Raw genomic sequence first — 18,252 nt, 5'->3', positions numbered from 1 at the left:
CAAAGCTAGTGGAGGTGATGGAATTCCAGTTGAGCTCTTTCAAATCCTGAAAGATGATGCTGTGAAAGTGCTACACTCAATATGCCAGCAAATTTGGAAAACTCAGAAGTGGCCACAGGACTGGAAAACGTCAGTTTTCATTCCAATCCCAAAGAAAGGCAATGCCAAAGAATGCTCAAACTACCACACAATTGCATTCATCTCACATGCTAGTAAAGTAATGCTCAAAATTCTCCAAACCAGGCTTCAGCAATATGTGAACCGTGAACTTCCTGATGTTCAAGCTGGTTTTAGAAAAGGCAGAGGAACCAGAGATCAAATTGCCAACATCTGCTGGATCATGGAAAAAGCAAGAGAGTTCCAGAAAAACATCTATTTCTGCTTTATTGACTATGCCAAAGCCTTTGACTGTGTGGATCACAATAAACTGTGGAAAATTCTGACAGAGATGGGAATACCAGACCACCTGATCTGCCTCTTGAGAAATCTGTATGCAGGTCAGGAAGCAACAGTTAGAACTGGACATGGAACAACAGACTGGTTCCAAATAGGAAAAGGAGTACCTCAAACCTGTATATTGTCACCCTGTTTATTTAACTTATATGCAGAGTACATCATGAGAAACGCTGGACTGGAAGAAACACAAGCTGGAATAAAGATTGCCGGGAGAAATATCAATAACCTCAGATATGCAGATGACACCACCCTTATGGCAGAAAGTGAAGAGGAACTCAAAAGCCTCTTGATGAAAGTGAAAGTGGAGAGTGAAAAAGTTGGCTTAAAGCTCAACGTTCAGAAAGCGAAGATCATGGCATCTGGTCCCATCACTTCATGGGAAATAGATGGGGAAACAGTGGAAACAGTGTCAGACTTTATTTTTTGGGCTCCAAAATCACTGCAGATGGTGATTGCAGCCATGAAATTAAAAGACGCTTACTCTTTGGAAGGAAAGTTATGACCAACCTAGATAGCATATTGAAAAGCAGAGACATTACTTTGCCAACAAAGGTCCGTCTAGTCAAGGCTATGGTTTTTCCTGTGGTCATGTATGGATGTGAGAGTTGGACTGTGAAGAAGGCTGAGCGCTGAAGAACTGATGCTTTTGAACTGTGGTGTTGGAGAAGACTCCTTGGACTGCAAGGAGATCCAACCAGTCCATTTTGAAGGAGTTCAGCCCTGGGATTTCTTTGGAGGGAATGATGCTGAAGCTGAAACTCCAGTACTTTGGCCACCTCATGCGAAGAGTTGACTCATTGGAAAAGACTCTGATGCTGGGAGGGATTGGTGGCAGGAGAAGGGGATGACAGAGGATGAGATGGCTGGATGGCATCACTGACTCGATGTTCATGAGTCTTAGTGATCTCCAGGAGTTTGTGATGGACAAGGAGGCCTGGCATGCTGCGATTCATAGGGTCGCAAAGAGTTGGGCATGACTGAGTGACTGAACTGAACTGAACTGATCCTTCTCCCCTCATATACACATACATAAAACCTCATGAATAAATTAAATAAAAACATTGAGCCAGTCTTATAGAATATCTAGACTTCCAATTATTTCCAAATAAAATTCAGAGAATTGACTTAAGTCAACAGATGGTTTGGGGCTTGTTTAAAGAAGAAATTATTTCACTCCATATGTAAGCTTGTGAGACATGCAATCAACTGCTGCACTTTTGCACATAATTTCTAGAATTTCATTTTAAGAAATGCATCCAGAGAATATTTAGTAGAGAACCAGTAACTTTAAAGTTTCTTTTCCTTTTACAGTAGTCAGGACCTCACTAGCTTGTCTTACTGGTCCTTAATAAATTGGCTTGAATTTGCTGCTATTTTTATATGTTTTATCTCAAATCCATTTAATTAATTTTGTTGATTATTTTAAACAGTTTAATTAGCTATATTTGTACTTCTGAACTACTGAAGCTAAAAACAACAATGTATATATCCTTTTAAGAATAAAAGTAATCACTTATGCAAAGTTCTTCAGAGACTATTATTTCATAGGGGTTGACAATAATTCTTTGAGTGGCAACTAGGAAGGCTGATATGCTTTTATTCCTCCGGTTCTACTCTTCTTTATGGCTGAACCATCTATAGTGCATTTACCAATTCTACTGGCTTTCCTCTGAGTGTAATGACTTTCCTTGTACTCTGTTAAAAATATATCCCCACAAATCAAGAAGAAGCAGATTCAGACTAAGTGGCTGAGAAGATTTACATTCTATTGCTAACCCAGTTATTACTCTGCTGAAAACCCCATAGCATCAATATAATGAATCCCTCAACTTCTGCAGCAAGCACAATTTTTCTTCCCAACCTCATTGGCTCCTAACTTTCTGCTTGACCTTTTACAATCTGTGTGCGGCAGAACTTCATTACAACCTTTTAATGATGCACAAATGGCACACAACACCAAGGTCACAGAAGATCCCAAGTGAAAACTTTTCAAACACCACTAGAATAGATATTGAGACCTCATTTAAGAGGCAGAATAACCTTATGGAGAAATCATACCTTAGGATTTAGTGTGTTCCCCAAGGGCTGGTAATGCAAAATATTGACAATGTGGTAAGTTGAATAACTAACTCTCAACAAACCTTTTTTTAAGAGGAAAAGAAACTGACTTATCAAGCTATAAATGGCTAAGAGATCCTAAACAGTTCTTTTGGTGTCCTATCTCAGTGCTGGGAGGATAATAGCTTTAGAATTCCAACCCAGACAGGTTTCATTATATAATTCACAACATTGATGTAAGCTCAAGAAGCCAACACTCTTATATATATATTTTTTCTTATCAGCTCGAGCCAGCAAAAAGCACCTCAAAATCCCATTGTAAAGTAAGTTAAGAATGTGAAAAGCACAAAATTAGAGCATGGCTCTCCTCATGATTGATTGACTGAAAGTGGAGGAATCTTGAAGGTGTAGGAGTAAGCAAGTTGAATTGTAGGGCAGGATGGGATGTGGCAAGAAAGAGGAAGGGAGAATTTGATTCTGATCAGCAATCTCCTTCAAGAAAAATGAACATTTGCTTGGGGAGCGAGAGTAAAGGGGAAAAAGCCTCAAGGAAATGTTTATTTCTACTTGTTACTGCTCAAGGAAAGTAGAGGAGAACACATGTTCTGATTCTTCTTTTTGTACTTTTGAATCATTTCCAGGGTTTGTTTCACATTTTCTCTTTTCCTGCCCTTCCTCTTTTTTTCCTTTTTCTCTATTTTCACATCAGCTCAAAAAGTCCAATTTATCACATAGTCGAAGTTATGTGATCTGCTAACATATGAGATAAAATGGCTTGTTCAGGTTTAGCTGGAAAAGGGAAAACATTCCAATTCACTGCTCCCCCTACCATAGTCCCCCAACTCAAGTTTTTATTACAGAGTATATACTGAGTACCATGTGGAAAGAGAAATGAAAAATAAAAATGACTCTGAATTGAAGGCCTCTAGCCCAACATTGGTGGTACCATGATTACTACTTTCTATGTCCTTAGGAGAGCTAAGTAATTTTTTCTCCAACTCACACACTCATCAGCAGTTTTAAAGAGGACAAAGATGAGAATTCAGAAGTCACAGAAATCAGTTCTAAATCCACGAGGGCTTTGAGTCCTTAGACACAGTGTGTACAAGAATGTGAGTTATACTGTCATATACAGCCAGGTTCAAATCTCCAGCTTAGACGCTTTATAGCCATGCAAACTCAGCACAATTACTTAACTCCTCTGTGCCTTAGTTTCTTCCTGTCAGTTAGGAATAACAACTAATTTGCATAGTTATTGAAAGAATTAGGAATAATAATCCATGTAGAGCTTACTGCACAGAGCTTGCCACTTCATGGATTCTCATGAAACAACTTGGGGTCATCATAAGTCAGAAGGCATATGACTTGATTCAAATATTGCCAGAAGTCATAGGTTTTAATTTTCACCAACTGTAGTCTCAAGATTGCAGCATGGCTGTTAGGTTAAAGAAAAAGTATGATTTTCCCAGGGTTTTTGCAGAAAAGTCTATCTGATTTGATATAGCACACTATTTAATAGGAAGTGAGTCAGACACAACTGAACAACTGAACTGAATTGAACTGAACATTGGGAATGGCTTCACAGGAGCTTCAGTGGTAAAGAATCTACCTTCCAAGCAGGAGATGCAGGCTTGATCCCTAGGTAGGAACGATCTCCTGGAGAAGGAAATGGCAACCCACTCCAGTATGCTTGTCTGGTAAATCCCATGGACAGAGGAGCCTGGCAGGCTACAGTCCATGGGGTCACAGAGTCTGACATGACATAGTGACTAAACAACAACAACAAAACTGGGAGTAGAGGCTGATGCATTTTATAATCTATCCACAGGTTTGATTACTAAACTTGCCCCACACTCCCCTAGAACACCTTCATTTATAGCAATTTTGCTCTTAAGCCATCCTGTCCCATTGGCACTGAAAATACTCTTATGTGGAATTCCAACATAGTTATCTCCTCTATGCAAAGTTGCCTTTGAGTCCATGCTAACCCATGGCTTTATTTCATGGTCTAAGTCAATACTGGGCACAAAGAGTAGGTTAACTAGCAAGGCTACCCAGGAAGAAATACTAGATCGCACCATTTACCCTGCCAGGCTCTCTGCCACAGGCGTCAGGGCCCGAGCAGTATGATGGCTGGCAGCTTTGGTAGTGAGCACAGATGGAGAATAATTGAGGTGCCCCAGTTAGCACCAGGCACATTGTGGAAGCTCAGAAAAGTATTAAACAGCAATGGGAAACTGCTCATATTCTCTCTACATACAGCTGTTATACATATTTGTGAATATATTTGTAGATCAGATTACTCACATTTCATCCTCAAGCCTGCAGGGTTGAATGTGAAAGACCTGGCATTTGCTTTAAAAGTTCTCAATATCTTGCCCAAGGATATGCTGAACCTTTGGTACCAGAAATTATCTATAGACAAGGAAGTATCGACAAATTCAGTGCTTTAGAGATTCCTGCATAGAAATTTGCTGCTTAAAATTCTTCAAAAAATGGCATAGACTACTGTAAGGAATAAATTTTTTCCACAGTAATCATGCAATAACATATGTATTTCCAAACTATCCTCACACCTTCTGGCAGAAGTAGGTCAGTTAAAATTAGTGATAGGAGAATAATATTTTATTAATGTTAAAATATATATGTGCAAGACTATATGTGCAAACCATATAGTCAAGTAGTTTTTGATTAGTATTCATCTACTTATTTAGGAATTCTTCAACAAATACTTATGAGTATTTACCTATTGTGTTTCAGGCAATTTCATGGGCTCTGGGAAATGGCATGAAAGAAGCAAGATGAAATACATAAATCTCTTTATTAGTGCTATAACATAGCACTCTTAATGCTCTTTTCCAAATTCTGTAAAAGTGAGATTCATCTGCAGTGGAATGGGAATGATGTCCAATTCATGTGCTTTTATCTAATTTAACTGAAATAGGTACTTTCCAGTATAAATGCTTTACCTTGCCATAAAATTTCATTACAGAATGTGTCAAAACGATGTACAAGCAAATGGAGTTAAAGAAGTGAAGTTTTCATAATTCTAAAAAGTCAACTGTGAAAATAAAAACTGCCTCTCTGCCTAATTCCCCATGCACATCCTGCTTTTACATGAATAATGATATAAAAGATTCTGAGCTCATTCACCTGACAAAGGAGGCGTAAAAAATACCGGTAAATATATTCTTATCTGCCTTGTTACCATTTGCCATCTGTATTGTTACTGAATTCTACAGTCACTTCACTACAGATGCAAAGAAATCTTAGCTACAACTCTCTTCCCTCAAAATCACAGTCAGTGTCACGGTATTGGATTAGTAACAGTTGAGAGAATGTGGCTTCCTTCGAACACCAGAACAGTGTCGGACCAAGTTCAAAAATCTGCGGAAGAGTTACCGAAAAGTGAGAAATGGCCATGTGCTAGCACCCTGTGCCTTCTTTGAGGACATGGGCACTTTGTTGAATCCTGCAGCACATGTTTCATCCACAGATAAGCCAAGGGAGATCTGTCTCTCCCCAAACTGAAGAGAACTGGCATCAGTGCTGAAGAACAGATCAATTTGGTGGAGGAGGAAGAAGCTGCAGAGGAGTCTGATGGTGATGAAATGGGCGTTGAGTTTATCTGGAAGCCTGAGCTTCATGGTGGCCCTGTCATATTTCAAAACCTGAGTGGTGTGCATGGGGGCTACAAGGAAACCAAGACTTTCCTTGACATCCTCCATGAGACTTGGTCTTATGAAGTGCTGCAAGCCTGTCATCGGAAGAGCAAGTGGTATGGGACCGTGGCTGAGCAGCTTCGAGAGTGTGGCTTCCTCCAAACTCTGGAACAGTGCCAGACCAAGTTCAAAAGCCTTCAGAAGAGTCACCTCAAAGTGAAAAATGGTCATGTGCTAGACTCCTGCAGATCCTACAAGGAGATGGATGCCCTGATTAACTCTCGGGCATCTGCTTCTCCCACCATTTCCCCAGAAGAAGCCCCATCGTCCTCAGTTCAAGAAACAGACATCATGGAAATTGAACCTCAGGAATCTACAGGCTGGGAACCTGAGGAGGACTCCCAGGAGGCACTTGTTGAAGATTCTGGCAGCGAGAGAATGAGTGAGGAGGAAATCATACAAGAACCAGAATTCCAGGGACCTCCAGGTTTACTGCAAAACCCGAGTGATTTTGAAATTGAAAGTAGTATCAAAGAGGAAACAACACAGGTAATCTGTAAGGACATGGAGCAGCATACGGCATTCGTAGAAAAGTCTAAAAGGGTCGTTTTCCAGAATGTTGATCCAGGTAAATATCATAAAAGGGATTACATCTCAGGAAGACAGTGGGAAAACCTTCATGGAATTGGACAGGGAAAACTGGTGCATCAGCCTCGAGATTTGGGGAAAGCCATAGTGTGTCAGAGGCCTTTTGTGGGGAAGAGGCCCTTCCGGCTCCTCAGATTATGGAGAAAGCTTTAGAAGGAGTGAGCGTCTCATGTGCCGCATGACCCACCAGAAGGAAAACCCTTCTAAGTGCAGTGTCTGTGGGAAGTGCTTTGGTAGAAGCAGGAGTCTAGTCCAACACCAAAGAATCCACACTGGGGAAAAGCCTTTTAAATGTCTCAACTGCGGGAAAAGCTTTACGACTCCTCCAGCTTTGGTGCCCGCCAGAGAATTCATACAGGAGAGAAAAACTACACATGTGGAGAGTGTGGGAAATGCTGCAGCCAGAGCTCCAGTCTCATTATACACCAGAGAACCCACACTGGACAGAAGCCCTACCAGTGCGGTGAGTGCAGGAGGAGCTTCACCAACAGTTCGCACTTCAGTGCCCACCAGAGAGTCCACACTGGCAAGAATCCCTACAAGTGTGTGGACTGTGAGAAAAGTTTCAATAACTGTAGGAGATTTTGCGAGGACCGGCGAGTACACACCGGGGAGAAGCCCTACAGGTGCAGCCAGTGTGGCAGACATTTCAGCAAGAGTTTTGTGCTCATTAAACATCGGGAGGTTCATGTCAGAGAAAAGCTGCTGCCACCCCTGCCAGTATTCTGCTCCCCGGAGAACGCCCTCAAGGGGAAGAAACTGATGACTTCAGGTAGACTTTATAATGATGAGCTCTTCTCTTCCTAACTGTCCACTTAGCCATTTTACCCTGATCTCACTCTCGGAAGCAATCTTTTCTTAGCTATAAAGTGTCATTTCCAAGATAAGCTTGAGAATATAAATAAGCTAAAGGCTTGGATTCTGTTCTCACCTCTGCCTCTTTCTTGATTAGTCTGTTCTTCTCCTTCTAATACTAATCCAATACTCACAACCAATACTAATCCAAATATTTTACTTTTTCTTCTATTTTTGACTTCACAAGGACTTCTTTTCATCATCTAAGACTATCTCCTTTCTATTGTAAAAGAGGTAAGAGGTTTTAGCAAATTAAAGGAAATAATTTACCACCACCACCCCCAGAGGATCTAATTTTATAACTATATCCAGCAAATGTAATAATAATAATTCCCTTGACTGAAGATGACTCATCTCTATATTAGAAGGTCATTTTTTTTTTTTTTTTTTGGATTGAGGCTTGCAACAGATTTAGATGGACAGTTGAAGGGAACAAAAAACGGATCCCCACTTAGCCAGTTAAATGACCAGAAACAACTCTGGAGAATCAACAGATGACAGATGTGGCAACCAGACTGCCCTCCCATGGACATCCAAACCAAGACCATTGCAGGATCAAGGTTACTTTGAGCCAGAGCTGGCTATCAGTGGTAATAATAATATATAAGGAGGTATATATATATATTATTATATAACAAAAATATTTAAGGATTAGAAAACTACATGGAGGGGCATTCCTCAAATCCAGTTGCCAAGCAACTAAATTTTATGTCCTGTGTCTTGGTGAAAGATTTTGTGTGTATATATATATATATAATTATATGTTCAACTTTCTGCCTGGCTATCACCAGACCTACAGCTGGACTCTTAGTATGAGATGTTCAGAGTCCCTGCAAATTAAGGTTCATCAGCATCTTACACATGCTGGCTTCTTTTTCTGCTAAGCACTGCAGCATTAACACATGTTTAATTACTAGGAAGTTTCCCTTCCCCCCACAAAAACAGTGCCCTGACACATCAATGCCTCTAAATTTTGTTGTGATAAAAAACACCTAAGTTATGACTTACTTCTCTTCTCCTCTAATTACAATTTAAGGCCAATTTAAAACCAATTAAGTTCTTGTTATTTTTTCCCCAGTCTGCCATTAATAGGCCCTAAATCACAAGAATATAAGAGGCTGTGTAACATCAATCTACAGTCACAATACTTTCAGTAGAGTTGTCATGAAATTACAGAAGGATAACAAAACGATTAGATGTAATTAGGCAGGAGGAAAATAGGACTCAACTCAAACTGTCAATCAGCAAATAATTAATCTTAATGTAGAAAAATGAAAAATATATATATACATGGCTTAAAAGTCATATTATAAATACTGCATCCCCAAGAAAATGAAAGCAACCAAAGATAAATTAGAAGTCCCCTATTATTAATTTGATGAAGTTCATGTTTACCATAATAAATGACAAGGTTTCTCAATTTATTAAAATGCCTGAAAGGAGAATGGTTTTCTTAAGTCTAAAATATAGCACTTGAGCTTATTAGCAAATGACATACAGGAATTTAATGTTTTATTAAATGGTTCCTTACAGAAAAATAGAAACAGAAATGGCCATTTATCTTCGAGGAGTAACCATAAAAATCCCATTATATATACTAGTCTCAGAGAACTTCTATGGTGAGAACTTTGAATTCCCCTTTGTATTGAAAGTAAAACCTGCTCCAATGAAAGATTTATGGTTTACTTATCTTTTAAGAAAATTATAATGCTGAATTAGTAGGAAAAAGCTGAAGTAGACTGTTTAAATGACATATGAATGATAATTCTGTACTACATATAATTCAATAAAAGGAAAAAAATATTCTCAGACGGGAAAGATTAAAAAAGATCTTCCAGTCTATCTTTGTTCCCATCCATATGACTTGCTTTCAGAACCTCCAAAACCTGAATCTATAAAAGAGAGCAAGAAAAACTATTCTGCTCTTAGTAAGAAAATACATTTGAAAGAGAATGTAGCATGAAGAGGGGAAAGAGCAGACATAAGGAACCACCCAATACACTTATTACATCAGTGTAAATTATCTAAATGTATTTCTGGGAAAACAGGCTGTAAGTTATCATGGTTAAGAGCCTGATTTCTAGGGATAGGTCTTTGCTCAGGTTTCCTTGGGCAAATTATTTAACCTTGTTAAGCTTTAAATTCTGCATCTTTAAAGAAGGGATAATCATAGAGTCTTTCTCATAGAGTGTGAGGGTGTACAGTTTAAGCATCTGCATCACTGGTTTACTTAGAATGATTTCAAACTAATAAAAGTCCAGTAAAAGCAACTGGAAAAAGTACTATAAATATGAAGTCAAAACTATATAGCCAGTGTCAAAAGCTGCATTTATAATTAGTATCGCAATTAGTGAAATAGTGTTTGTAAGCCCACTAAGGGCATAAATTTTAAAAATTAAAACAATAATTTTGCTTCACAGTTTGCAAAATTCTTTCATCACCATATTTAATCATCATAATGACCCTGAAACTGAGTGGAACGAGGAACTCCAATCCGGTTTTTGATGAGCAGACTGAGACTCAGGAATAGTGAGAAATTTGTCCCTCCCTGCATGATATTAAGTCTTGAAGGCAGGAGACACACCTAAGCTTTTTTTTTTTTTGGCTTTTAATGTTGATTTCAAGGTACTTTCTTCCACATTACACTATCCCCCTAAAAATAATATTGCTCTGACAGAATGCTATAACTCTAAAAATTCTTACACGCGGCTTTGGGAATAGGATAAGAGTAGGCATGGAGTATTCTTTTTTTTTTTGCTTTGGCTCCATGGTGATAGAAGCAAGGTCTGATGCTGTAAAGAGCAATATTGCATAGGAACCTGGAATGTCAGGTCCATGAATCAAGGCAAATTGGAAGTGGTCAAACAAGAGATGGCAAGAGTGAATGTCGATATTCTAGGAATCAGCTAACTGAAATGGTATGGAATGGGTGAATTTAACTCAGATGACCATTATATCTACTAATGCAAGTAGGAATCCCTCAGAAGAAATGGAGCGGCCATCATGGTCAACAAAAGAGTCCAAAATGCAGTACTTGGATGCAATCTCAAAAACGACAGAATGATCTCTGTTCGTTTCCAAGGCAAACCATTCAATATCACAGTAATCCAAGTCTATGCCCCAACCAGTAACACTGAAGAAGCTGAAGTTGAACACTTCTATGAAGACCTATAAGACCTTTTAGAACTAACACCCCAAAAAGATGTCCTTTTCATTATAGGGGACCGCAAGGCAAAAGTAGGAAGTCAAAAAACACCTGGAGTAACAGGCAAATTTGGCCTTGGAATACGGAATGAAGCAGGACAAAGACTAATAGAGTTTTGCCAAGAAAATTCACTGGTCATAACAAACACCCTCTTCCAACAACACAAGAGAAGACTCTACACATGGACATCACCAGATGGTCAACACCGAAATCAGATTGATTATATTCTTTGCAGCCAAAGATGGAGAAGCTCTATACAGTCAGCAAAAACAAGACTAAGAGCTGACTGTGGCTCAGACCATGAACTCCTTATGTCAAATTCAGACTTAAATTGAAGAAAGTAGGGAAAATCACTAGACCATTCAGGTATGGTATCGTAATCAAATCTGATTATGGTATCATAATCAAATCCCTTATGATTATACAGTGGAAGTGAGAAATAGATTTAAGGGCCTAGATCTGATAGATAGAGTGACTGATGAACTATGGAATGAGGTTCGTGACATTGTACAGGAGACAGGGATCAAGACCATCCCCATGGAAAAGAAATGCAGAAAAGTAAAATGGCTGTCTGGGGAGGCCTTACAAATAGCTGTGAAAAGAAGAGAAGCAAAAAGCAAAGGAGAAAAGGAAAGATATAAACATCTGAATGCAGAGTTCCAAAGACTAGCAAGAAGAGATAAGAAAGCCTTCTTCAGCGATCAATGCAAAGAAATAGAGGAAAACAACAGAATGGGAAGGACTAGGGATCTCTTCAAGAAAATCAGAGATACCAAAGGAACATTTCATGCAAAGATGGGCTCGATAAAGGACAGAAATGGTATGGACCTAACAGAAGCAGAAGATATTAAGAAGAGGTGGCAAGAATACACAGAAGAACTGTACAAAAAAGATCTTCATGACCAAGATAATCATGATGGTGTGATCACTGACCTAGAGCCAGACATCCTGGAATGTGAAGTCAAGTGGGCCTTAGAAAGCATCACTACGAACAAAGCTAGTGGAGGTGATAGAATTCCAGTTGAGCTATTCCAAATCCTGAAAGATGATGCTGTGAAAGTGCTGCACTCAATATGCCAGCAGTGGCCACAGGACTGGAAAAGGTCAGTTTTCATTCCAATCCCAAAGAAAGGCAATGCCAAAGAATGCTCAAACTACCGCACAATTGCATTCATCTCACATGCTAGTAAAGTAATGCTCAAAATTCTCCAAACCAGGCTTCAGCAATATGTGAACCGTGAACTTCCAGATATTCAAGCTGGTTTTAGAAAAGGCAGAGGAACCAGAGATCAAATTGCCAACATCTGCTGGATCATGGAAAAAGCAAGAGAGTTCCAGAAAAACATCTAGTTCTGCTTTATTGACTATGCCAAAGCCTTTGACTGTGTGGATCACAAGAAACTGTGGAAAATTCTGAAAGAGATGGGAATACCAGACCACCTGATCTGCCTCTTGAGAAATCTGTATGCAGGTCAGGAAGCAACAGTTAGAAATGGACATGGAACAACAGACTGGTTCTAAATAGGAAAAGGAGTACCTCAAAGCTGTATATTGTCACCCTGTTTATTTAACTTATATGCAGAGTACATCATGAGAAACGCTGGACTGGAAGAAGCACAAGCTGGAATCAAGATTGCCAGGAGAAATACCAATAACCTCAGATATGCAGATGACACCACCCTTATGGCAGAAAGTGAAGAGGAACTCAAAAGCCTCTTGATGAAAGTGAAAGTGGAGAGTGAAAAAGTTGGCTTAAAGCTCAACATTCAGAAAATGAAGATGGTGGCATCCGGTCCCACCACTTCATGGGAAATAGATGGGCAAACAGTGGAAACAGTGTCAGACTTTATTTTTCTGGGCTCCAAAATCACTACAGATGGTGACTGCAGCCATGAAATTAAAAGATGCTTACTCCTTGGAAGGAAAGTTATGACCAACCTAGATAGCATATTGAAAAGCAGAGACATTACTTTGCCAACAAAGGTCCGTCTAGTCAAGGCTATGGTTTTTCCTGTGGTCATGTATGGATGTGAGAGTTGGACTGTGAAGAAGGCTGAGCGCCGAAGAATTGATGCCTTTGAACTGTGGTGTTGGAGAAGACTCTTGAGAGTCCCTTGGACTGCAAGGAGATCCAACCAGTCAATTCTGAAGGAGATCAGCCCTGGGATTTCTTTGGAAGGCATGATGCTAAAGCTGAAACTCCAGTACTTTGGCCACGTCATGCGAAGAGTTGACTCATTGGAAAAGACTCTGATGCTGGAGGGATTGGGGGCAATAGGAGAAGGGAACAACAGAGGATGAGATGGCTGGATGGCATCACTGACTCGAAGGACTTTAGTCTGAGTGAACTCTAGGAGTTTGTGATGGACAGGGAGGCCTGGCGTGCTGCGATTCATGGGGTTGCAAAGAGTCAGACACGACTGAGCTACTGATCTGATCTGATCTGATCTGAGGCATGGAGTACAAATAACCTCATTCTGTAATGTTTCTCCCTGGATAAGGTAGTGATTAGCTAGCTATAAAACATTATTGTGACATCTGTTTTGTTAGAAGCATTTTTGATAGAGTATTGCTGCTATTTTCACAAAGCAGTTCGTACTGTAATGTAATAATCTCTGGTGATTAAGCCAAATTGGGAATCCTCTAGAAGTCTATTGGTTGTGAATTTTGTTGTCAGATTTGCAGTACTGAAAATCTCACAGATATCAGTCATTAGTGTCCTTGACACAGATGCTTAAACTGTACACCCTCTACTAGAAGCACCTAATTATCTCAGCATTCTCTTATTAATGACTAGTAACATGAGAGTTTAAATAAATGATATAGTAAAATATTAGCCTCAAGGTCCACCATAACATAAATTTGGTTGGTTCCATTTGATTTTTATTACCATATTAAAAAAATCTGTATAACACCCTATTTAATGCATTAAACTATATGCTATAATAAGAAATATGGCTATTCACTTCAAGTAAAAAATGAACAGGTTCCAGTGAACTTTGCATCATGGGTTTTTTAGTATTGATATTTATTACAAATTATGTATTCTCAAGCATGAAAAGTAGAAGTTAGTCATTCAGTTATGTTTGACTCTTTTGCAACCCCATGGACTGTACCCTACCAGGCTCCTCTGTCCATGGGATTTCCCAAGCAGGAATACTGAAGTGAAAAGGAATACCACTCCCTTCTCCAGGGGATCTTCCCAACCCAAGATCGAACCCAGGTCTCCTGCATTGCAGGCACATTTTTTACCATCTGAACCACCAAGGAAGTCCACTGTCAAGTATGAACCTGTTAAGTTGCTTAGTCGTGTCTGACTCTTTGCAACCCCCATAGGCTGTAGCCTGCCTGTAACTCTGTCCATGGGATTTTCCAGGCAAAGATACTGGAGTGGGTGGCCATTTCCTTCTACAAAGGATCTTTCCAGCCCAGGGACTGAACCCGCATCTCTTACATCCCCTGCATTGCAGGTGGGTTCTTTATTACTAGTGCCATCTGGGAAGTCCTGTTCTCAAGTATATTCCTTGCTTAATTAAAAAAAAAAATCATCAATTTTCTTGTTAACTCTGAGGTCTCCAGAGAAAATAATTTATGTACTTATGAAGGAAAAGGAAAAGTAGAACATGCTATCAAAAGAGGCCAGAATTGTCTCAGTCTCTCTTACACATCGATTACAGCCTCATGCACTGAGTATTTTTCTCCTATATGTGCGTTCTTTTTGCCCCAGATTGTAATGACACTTCATTTTACATCTCCAACTCAGCACATTCAAAAAGCGGTTCATAGGGAAGAGAGTCCACTGACATCTTATTATGAGTGTGAGGCTGCAAGTAAAAAAAGAAATTAACATCTTGCTGAAGATTTGCTTGGAGTTTGTGAGCCTTAAGTGTTGAAACAGTTTATGCTATATGAATAACTAAATTTCTCCACAGAGGAGAAGAGGGTCTTTACTGGCACCAGAAAGGCAGAGAATCCATGTCTAGAGCTATTACTGTCAAGCACATAAATCTACATCTCTTTTCAATAGTATTGCCCTGCCTCTTTATCCAGACAAACAGAAAGTTAGATAGAGTAAAAGCATATGAGGGAAGCTCATATGCTTCCTGAGTATAGCACAGGGACCTCAACTCAGTGCTCTGTGATGACCAAAAGGGGTAGGATGGAGGGGGGTGGGCGGGATATCCAGCAGGGAGGGTAATGTATGTATACATATAGCTGATTCACTTCATTGTAAAACAAAAACTAACACAATAATGTAAAGCAATTACACCTCAATTAAAGAAAAAAAAAACATACAAAGTTCATCTGTCTACCAGGGATATACTTTTGACTTCTGAGTAGGTGGGATCAATATTTTAATGACACAAAAAAGCATAATTCCGTATTCTTTTTGAGCTTCTCATACAGGCTAATGCCACTTACTCTCAAGCAACATCTCCTTCTATTAGTCTGATCCCATTAGTTCTCCCCATAGCCCTGGGTACTATAATTACTTTCTTCTTTTAGATTTTGTGACATGCCCTGGTTTATAAGCTATTCTGTCCCATTCACATCCTCCATCCCTGAAGCATCTTCCAGGCATCCATGTAGAGTTGATTGCCACATATAAGGGTAAGAGAAAGTCAGAGCCATTCCAAACTGATTGTAAGAAATCTACCTTGTAGCCAGTTAGTTCTACTACAGCAAAAGCCAATTCACACAAAGCAAAAGGGAGCTCTCCTTGGTCTACGTGGCGGCTGACCAGCTAACAAAGGTGAGAATGGAACGGTCTCATCAGTAAAACCCCAGGCTTGGTACCTCTTCGGAGGGACATACCAACTCTTCATTTACTCTGTCTCTTACACTGGGGCTATGAAATTCTGTCCACATGGGTCCCTTTACAAATCGGTCTAATATTGCAGTTTGTGCTCCGAAATGGGAAACCAGTGGGAACTTGTGTGAATCACTTTATTTCTCGGCTCCTAGTTACTTTATCTTAAGAACAGAATCTTATTTCCTAGTGTAATAATACCTGGAACCACATCAAGCAAAACATGTAAAACAGAGCTGGTGCAGCAGAACCAGAAGAAGGGAATCACAGGGCTCCCTGGGTTCCTTACCTCCTGCATTTGGCTGTGAGGGAAATATAAGGAACATTAGCACCTCATAGGACTCTTTTGGAAACTGTGGGATCAGTGTGTGATGTCACACACACACATTTAAACCCCTGTGAAAAACCTTCAGTTTCTAATAATTATACTAACAATGTCCTGAGAAGCACTGGGAAGGGTGTATCTTCACAATGCTTCTGACTGTTGGATGCCAGAGTTGGCCAAGCCTTTTCCCAATATCTAACCTGTCAGCCTAGCACTCTCTTCTTTCTCTAATAAGACTTATCATGCTCAACTGGTCAGAGAAACAGACAGAAGTGACAATTTTCACCCTCAGAGCAATAACTAGTCCCCATTTCACCATTATAGCTTCTCTCTTGTGATTCTAGAATGTTCTTCAACATTCCTGAGTACACTTTAAAGGAAAAAAGGGTATAAATGAACTTATCTATGAAACAGAAATAGTGTTACAGATATAGAAAACAATCTTATGGTTACCAGGGAGTAAGATGGGAGAGGGATAAATTGGAAGATTGGGATTGACACATACAAACAACTATATATAAAATAGATAACTAATAAGAACCTACTTATTAGCACAGGAAACTATTCTCAATACTCTGTAATGGTCTTTATGGGAAAAGAATCTAAAGAAGTGGCTATATGTATATTCATAGCTGATTCATTTTGCAGAAACTAACATTACATTGTAAAGCAACTATACTCTAATAAAAATTAACTTAAAAAAGACACCTTCAGCTGAGAGAAGATTTAAAGAAACTCTCGCTGAAAAAGATCCCAAGAGGCTGCGGTTGTAACGTTTAGAGAGACAGAAGTCCCAAAAGACCAACATAATTAACTTCACCTTTTTAATCCCAAGCAGAGCCTCTTCTCTGTAAGCAGCCACAATACTAGTTGTCTAATAGTGACTTTGCTTATTTGATGCTAAATGATGCATTATTGCCTGACAGTTGATTGTGTGTGTGTGCCAAGTCTCTTTTGCCGGGTCTGACTCTTTGTGACCCTATCAGCTGGAGCCTGGCCAGGGGATTCTCCAGGCAGGAATATTGGAGTGATTTGCCATGCCTTCCTTAGTGGATCTTCCTGACCCAAGCATCCAACCTGTGTCTCTGATGTGCCCTGCCTTGGCAGTCAGGTTCTTTACCACTAGTGTCACCTGAGAAGTTCCAACAGCTGATTGCAGACTTTTAACCTGTGATAAATATGAGGTCAATGCGATCCACAATCATGCTGGAAAATTTGAAAAAATAGACATTTCACAGTCCAAGTTTCATGGAATTGAATTCCTTTGTTTTCATGGTCATTGATACAAGTATCAGCTAAAAACCTGATCCTAAAGTGATTTTTCTGAGTACTTTACATTTGCCTCCTTAATGTCAATGCCGGTAGCCTATATCCGTACCCATTCTTTTGAACTCTAGTGGTTGGTTTCTAATCACTAGAGGTATTCTCTAATGTGACTGTACATAGAAGTGCTGACTACCTTTGGTGTACAATTTAGAATGTACACCTATATCCAGAGAAGGCAATGGCACCCCACTCCAGTACTCTTGCCTGGAAAATCCCATGGATGGAGGAGCCTGGTAGGCTGCAGTCCATGGGGTTGTGAAGAGTCGGACACGACTGAGCGACTTCACTTTCACTTTCACTTTCCTGCATTGGAGAAGGAAATGGCAACCCACTCTAGTGTTCTTGCCTGGAGAATCCCAGGGATGGGGGAGCCTGGTGGGCTTCCGTCTATGGGGTCGCACAGAGTCGGACACGACTGAAGTGACTTAGCAGCAGCGGTAGCACACCTATATGTAAAGCTGTTCCAATTTCTTTTCATCTCTTTTCATAAACCATACCAATGATCTAAATGAAATGACTTTTAAACTTTTTCCTTATTGCTTAATATTTGGCAGAGAATCCATAAAACTGACATTTTCTCTGTTATTTAATGTAACATACCTTTCATCCGTCTTAACTCCCCAATACATTACCCTCTTTTATTTCCCTTTCACTCAGTATCCTTCTATCAATGTCTTTAGCCCTCCACATTAAGCAGCATATTGATTATCCAGCTTCTTTCCCTCTCAATATTCTTACACAGTCCTCTTGTGTAGGCTTGGCACATCCATCATCCTGTATTCCTCTTTTACACCTAATGAATAATCGTATTTACATAGTGTCCAGTTCCAAGGAATTAAAGCACTTTAGATTACTTTGGGAAAATATGTGTAATCAGTTCTGACAGCATTTCTGAGACAGGTAGAAG

General features: G+C 39.7%; 1 protein-coding gene and 1 pseudogene across 4 annotated transcripts in view; one reads left to right on the top strand and one right to left on the bottom strand.

Annotated features, from left to right (window-relative positions):
* Positions 1 to 18,252, bottom strand: part of NLGN1 (neuroligin 1) — a 969,997-nt gene that overhangs the window by 249,781 nt on the left and 701,964 nt on the right. The gene's annotated exons all lie outside the window — the stretch shown is intronic.
* LOC147379550 (zinc finger protein with KRAB and SCAN domains 2 pseudogene) lies at positions 4,644 to 7,756 on the top strand (annotated as a pseudogene).

The sequence above is a fragment of the Bos grunniens genome, chromosome 1 (genome assembly GCF_055505025.1).
Source record: "Bos grunniens cultivar Pamir isolate PY7600 chromosome 1, Bosgru_T2T1.0, whole genome shotgun sequence".
Taxonomy (NCBI): domain Eukaryota; kingdom Metazoa; phylum Chordata; class Mammalia; order Artiodactyla; family Bovidae; genus Bos; species Bos grunniens.
Note: the sequence above shows the minus strand (reverse complement) of the source record. Positions and strands in the feature narration are given on the sequence as shown.